We start from the raw sequence: 6,660 nt of genomic DNA, 5'->3' as shown, positions 1-6,660 counted from the left end.
ATATAAACACATTGTTACAAACGTAACACTTAATACACAAACATATTGACCAGATCAATACTCTTTAACAGTCTGAAATGATAGATTGATTCCTTCATCTGCCATAATAAGTGTCCTGCACAACCTTCCCATTTATTATATTTAAATGGTTCTAATGTATTGTTTGAATTTATATATTGAAAGGTTTCTGGTTTGATCAGGTAAATTATTACATTTCTTTATTGCTCAGTGTTCTTTAGCCTATTTTTGTATTCCTGTTACCTGATGAAATTGCTATACAATATGATCTTGTTGCCATCTGATGCACATTCAAATGTCATTTAAAAAAATCAACACTGCAGAGCTCTCCCTGTCCTCTGCCGTGCCCTGATTGTATTACTGCTGATGATATCTGGAAATGTGCATGTACGCCCTGGCCAATCTAATGTTGCTAGCCCCAATTCGGACTTGTGCTCTATCTGTTTCACTGATTTCTGCTCTCTTTAAAAGCCTGTGTTTTCTGCACGTTAACGCTAGATGATTATTACCTAAAATGTATCAATTTAAAGTGTGGGTTCCCAGCTCCAATCCAGATGTTGGTCATTACTGAGACGTTGTAACGGTTTTGACTTGAGGTTATTATTTATAGGGGTGCCAGGTAGGTTGTGCCTACCAGAGAAAACATTAGTTTCTCCTTTTAGTTTGGGTGGGAATGAGTCCCATCTGGTCCGTCAAGTCTACACCAATACAAAGGACGTATGTAAAAGTCAGGATGGAAATAAACTTTTCATAAACCCTTAAAACATTGAAAAGAACTTCAAAAACAATTATATTCTGTTGCGTGGGTTGTATTAGCAACAACAATGATTACACACATATATAATAATATCACAATGAGTTCTGGTTCCTCCAGAAATGTCCTGTACCTCGGGCCTAAAAAGAGTCCTGCCCGGTAAAGGAGTTCAGTGAACTCAAGTGACTTTTGTCACGCGATGTTTGTCCGTTCGTTCCGTGTAGCGTAAACCCAGTATTAAACATACAATCAATATAACAATTACTTTACCACAGAACCTTAAAGCGGATCAACTCTTAATTAAGTCCTCAACTACCACTAACTACACAAATCACAGTATACATCACATCCAAACAAATGAAATACCGTATACAAAAAGGTGGTAGTCAGTCGGTCAGTCAGACAATCCAATCCGCCAATAGATCTCCCGCTGAGAAAGGCCACGAAGAACGGAGAGGTGTAGTCCAGGGACGCAAAGAGTGGATCCGATCCTGGGTAAACTCTATTAGGCAACAAAACACACGTTTAACGGCAACAAAACAACGGAATAGAGAAGCTTCGGGAACTGAGGGTTGAACACATCCTCAGTCACGTCTCCATCACAACCCCCACTTTTGCGCAGCTGATACTGGCTATTTAATTGGGAATTAAAGGGAAAGCGCCCTATTGGAAGGAGCTGCACTGAGACGGTTCAGAAAAATTCAGGGCCGTCACACACCCCCTCCCCTGGAAAAAGCCGACCATTGCCCTGGAAGGCACATCTTGGTCGGGGAAACCGAGAAAGGTCTCCTCATCGCTCCTCTACAAAAATATTCATTACTTTTTGGAGCTCACGCTCCTCAGCTGAGGGGCCACAGGCCTTAAGGTGCGAGACTTCTGGGTCTGGGAATCCGAGAAAAGTCTCCTCACTTTCCTGTTCAAAGATATCCAGCACCTTGCGGCGCTCAATCGCCTTAAGGCGTGAGACATGAACAACGCGCATATCTTCACCTGTGTCCTCTTTCACCACTCGGTAGTTCAACGGGCCCATCTGCTCCACAATCCTATATGGTCCTTGCCATTTAGGAGCGAGCTTGGCCGAGAAGAATTGTTCAGCTTTCGAGTAAGGATGAGAGCGAAGCCACACCCGATCACGAAGCTGGAACTGCATGTCTCGTCTGTTCTTATCATAATTTCTCTTCTGCTTGAGTCGAGCCTGGATCATGTTCTTTGAGACAAGAGCTCTCAAGTCATGGAGATGGCCTACCTGGTCATAGCAAGCAGCGTCTGAGTAAGCTGCTGGGGCTGTAGCACCATATCCAAGGGTCCTCGGAGAGGACGACTTAGGTTCAGCTCTGCAGGTGTGACTCAGTGGACTCTTGCACAGCAGAATTCAGGGCAAATCGAAACTCATGAAGGTGCTTGTCCCAGTGTTTGTGCTGGGTCCCTACATAGGAAGCAATCATTGTCTTCAGGAGGTTCGATTTACTCTCTCAGTGAGATTGGTCTGTGGGTGATAGGCCGTGGTCAACTTCTGCCTCAGGTTCCATCTTTGGCAGGTCTCCTCAAAGAGATCAGAGACAAATTGGGAACCTCGATCAGACAGGATGTAATCAGGCACTCCCAGCGAGTCAGGATCTCTTTCGTAAGGATGTTAGAGACGGTCCTTGCTGTGGCCTGACGAGGGAAAAGAGTTCCACCCACTTTGAATAGTAATCAACAAAAACAAGTATGTACACATTCTGGATTGGAGCTTCTAGAAATGGACCCATCAAATCCACTCTAACATTTCCCAAGGTCGGGTACCACCGTTTGCTGCAACTTGCCAGCAGGCTTTTCCTTCTGGTTTGTACATTTGACAAACCTGACAATTTCGGATGTGTGACTTCACATCCATGCTCAGATGTGGCCAGTAGAGTAACGCTTGCAACCGCTTGTAGGTTTTGAACCTGCCCAAATGACCAGCTAATGGGTCTTCATGGAAATGTTGAAGCAGTTGTAGGCGTAGAGTGTCCGGTATGTACATTTGGTAGAGTGTTCTGTGAGGTAGTTGTACGACTCGGTAGACTTTATCTTCAATGATGGTCAGCTTTGTGGTAGGATTGACCATCTTTTCTCCATCTTCCAGGATAGTCTGGTACAAAGCCTGTACTTCTGGATCATCCTGTTGAGCTTTCCATATTGCCTCATCAGAGATGGGAAAGTCTGTTTTGGGCGAGTCTCGACTGCTTGACAGGACAGTAGCACATGTAAGATCAGGGCCACCGTTATCACAAGTAGGAGCTCTGGACAAGGCATCTGGAACAGTGTTGTATTTTCCTTTCCTGTATTCCACTGCAAATGTGAACTCTTGCAACCGTAGAGCCCATCTTATGAGTCTGGTGCTTGGTTTGTTGGTCTTGAACACCCACACAAGGGAGGAATGGTCAGTGACCACAGTGAAGTGTCTTCCCTCCAAGTAGTACCTCCACTTTTCCAAAGCCCAGACAACTGCAAGGCACTCTTGCTCGGTTGTGGGAGTAGTTCCGTTCTGCTCCATTCAATGTCCGACTGGCGAACGCTAGCACTTCTTCAGTGCCAAGTCCAGTCTGTTGGACTAGGACAGCACCAAGTCCAACATCACTTGCATCAGTGTAAACAACAAAAGGGCAATCAAAGTTGGGATGACCTAAAATGGGAGGTGTGACGAGATGTCGTTTCAGGGTTTCAAAGGAAGTCTGGCACTCTGCCGTCCATTGGAATTTCGCTCCTTTTCGCTTCATCGCGTTGAGGGTTCTGCCACCTGGGAGAAGTTCGACACAAACCGATGGTACCATCCAGCCATACCAAGGAACCGTTGAAGGGCCTTGAGTGTGGTTGGCACAGGGAAGTCTTGTACAGCCTTTGTCTTTTCAGGATCCACATGAATGCCGTCGAAAGACACAATATGGCCAAGGAACTTCAGGGAGGTTTGGCAGAAGTTGCTCTTCTTCATATTTAAGGTCAGACCAGCTTCTCTTAGCTTGTCCAACACTGCTTGAAGATCTTGAAAGTGTCTTTCTCTGTTCTGAGAGTAGATAATTATATCGTCCAGGTAGACGAAACAGATCTTCCCTTTGAGCTCACCTAACGCAATCTCCATGAGTCTTTGGAAAGTGGCAGGGGCATTCTTTAATCCAAAGGGCATCACCTTAAAGGAAAACAACCCCTCAACACAGACAAAAGCAGTCTTATCCTTGCTTTCCTGGTCCATCTCAACCTGCCAATAACCACTATTGAGGTCAAGGGTAGTGAACACAACAGCGCCAGTCAATGACTCCACGATCTCATGGATGGTAGGAAGAGGATAGGCATCAGTCTGAGAAACATTGTTGGTCTTCCTATAGTCCACACAAAATCTAAGACCACCAGTCTTTTTGGGATGAGGACAACAGGAGCAGCCCAGGGAGAGGGAGGAACGTTCTATTATATCTTGTGCTAACATATCATTTATGAGTCCCTTTTTGATGATTAGCTTCGCTGGGGACAAACGATATGGCTTTAGCTTGATCGGGCATTTCCTGTGTAAGGAATATTTTGTGCTTCAGGAGCCCGGTCCCTAGCTTTGAAGTACATACATCAGCATTATTCTGCAGTTGTTCCAACAGCCGTAACTCCTCTGGCTGTTCCAGCTGAGCTCTTCTCACAGCCTGTAAAAGGAGATCGTCAGAAGGATTATCAGGTTAGTGGTACCTCTGAGCAACGGCAGAGAAGAGTGCCACATTTGAACCCCAATCATGTAACTTTTTAGCTTCTGATTGGTGCGGTATTAACTGAAAGGATGGGGATGTCGATGGGGGCGTAGGCAGTGACTCTTGGGGTTTCAGCTCTGGTTAAAGCACCCAGAGAAGGATGGTCATTGCTGCGAAGAGAGTTAGGTGTGTTGGCCTGTTGTGATTTGTGGTTTCTGGAAGGTTTATTTGATACGGTCTTGGACATGTAGCTGAAGAATGTCCCTTTTGGCTACATCTCCAACAGAACATGAGAGGGTCTTGGCTGGAGACTCTGGCTGTTGTTGATGGTCTGTCTTGGGCAACTGTTTGGGTGTCTGTTTCTTTCTCTGGTCATATTGCTGTTGGCATTCTCTGTCCTTCTCAAACTGCTGTCCCAAGCGAACCAGTCCATCGACAGTGGTGACTGTAGCATGGCTCCTTGTCTTGCTGTTCAGAGTGCCAGCTTGGCCCTCAGTGGTCTGAACAGAAGTGGACACCAGAGAAACTCTGTGTAAGGAGTTGTGCCTAATGGAGGCCATGTCCCACAGACAAGTCATCCAACATTTTAACACAATTAGAGAGTTCTCTCTGCAAGTGGCCTACAGTGTTAACCATGGGAGAAAAAACAGAATTAACATCCTGAGGACCTCAGTGTGGTGATGTTGCAGGCGCCATTGGAGAGTGGCAGTGAGTTGGTTTTCGTTGGTGCAGTCAAACTGCCTGTCCATGGCACCAGTAATTCCCGTCTTCCACTCTCACTGAGCTCTATCAGCATGGGTTAGAGTGTTCATTGAGTTTCTGAATTCCATGGCACTCTGTTGTTGCTCTTCCCTTAGACATTTGAAATTATGGTGGATAAGAGTTTGGAGATGTTGTTGAGTCAACTAATATCAAGGATGTCACCTTGAAGTTGTAAAACTACAACCTCTGGAGATAACCCAGACAATGAGGAAGGTTGGGTGTCAGAGGGAGGGCTAGCTCAGTACTTCCACACAGATCCATGTCAATAAGTGAGTAACTGGTTAGACCTCCTGTGGCCTGTGGCTCAGACAGAGCATTCAGATTCCCAGGGCTCTGGCCCAAATCAACTCCATTATCTCCATTCACATTATGATTTGTGTTGTCAGCTTGATGGTCAGAATGGCCCTGTGTATTCCCATTGACAGGTATGACATGGATGAGCACATTATCTTGGGGTGAATCCATTGTTTTAATTCCACACAAAATATTTGCTTTGGTTAGTTCTCAATGTTGAGGTGTCCCATCTGGGGTGCCATTTTTTATGTAACGGTTTTGACTTGAGGTTATTATTTATAGGGGTGCCAGGTAGGTTTGTGCCTACCAGAGAAAACATTAGTTTCTCCTTTTAGTTTGGGTGGGAATGAGTCCCATCTGGTCCGTCAAGTCTACACCAATACAAAGGATATGTAAAAGTCAGGATGGAAATAAACTTTTCATAAACCCTTAAAACATTGAAAAGAACTTCTAAAAACAATTATATTCTGTTGCGTGGGTTGTATTAGCAACAACAATGATTACACATATATAATATCACAATGAGTTCTGGTTCCTCCAGAAATGTCCTGTACCTCGGGCCTAAAAAGAGTCCTGCCGGTAAAGGAGTTCAGTGAACTCAAGTGACTTTTGTCACGCGATGTTGTCCGTTCGTTCCGTGTAGCGTAAACCCAGTATTAAACATACAATCAATATAGCAATTACTTACCACAGAACCTTAAAGCGGATCAACTCTTAATTAAGTCCTCAACTACCACTAACTACACAAATCACAGTATACATCACATCCAAACAAATGAAATACCGTATACAAAAAGGTGGTAGTCAGTCGGTCAGTCGGTCAGTCAGACAATCCAATCCGCCAATAGATCTCCCGCTGAGAAAGGCCACGAAGAACGGAGGAGGTGTAGTCCAGGGACGCAAAGAGTGGATCCGATCCTGGGTAAACTCTATTAGGCAACAGCAAACACACGTTTAACGGCAACAAAAACAACGGAATAGAGAAGCTTCGGGAACTGAGGGTTGAACACATCCTCAGTCACGTCTCCATCACAACCCCACTTTGCGCAGCTGATACTGGCTATTTACCCTTGGGAATTAAGGGGGGAAAAGCGCCCTATTGGAAGGAGCTGCACTGAGACGGTTCAGAAAAATTCAGGGCCG

Source organism: Oncorhynchus gorbuscha, unplaced genomic scaffold (assembly GCF_021184085.1).
Source record: "Oncorhynchus gorbuscha isolate QuinsamMale2020 ecotype Even-year unplaced genomic scaffold, OgorEven_v1.0 Un_scaffold_909, whole genome shotgun sequence".
NCBI classification, from domain to species: domain Eukaryota; kingdom Metazoa; phylum Chordata; class Actinopteri; order Salmoniformes; family Salmonidae; genus Oncorhynchus; species Oncorhynchus gorbuscha.
Note: the sequence above shows the minus strand (reverse complement) of the source record.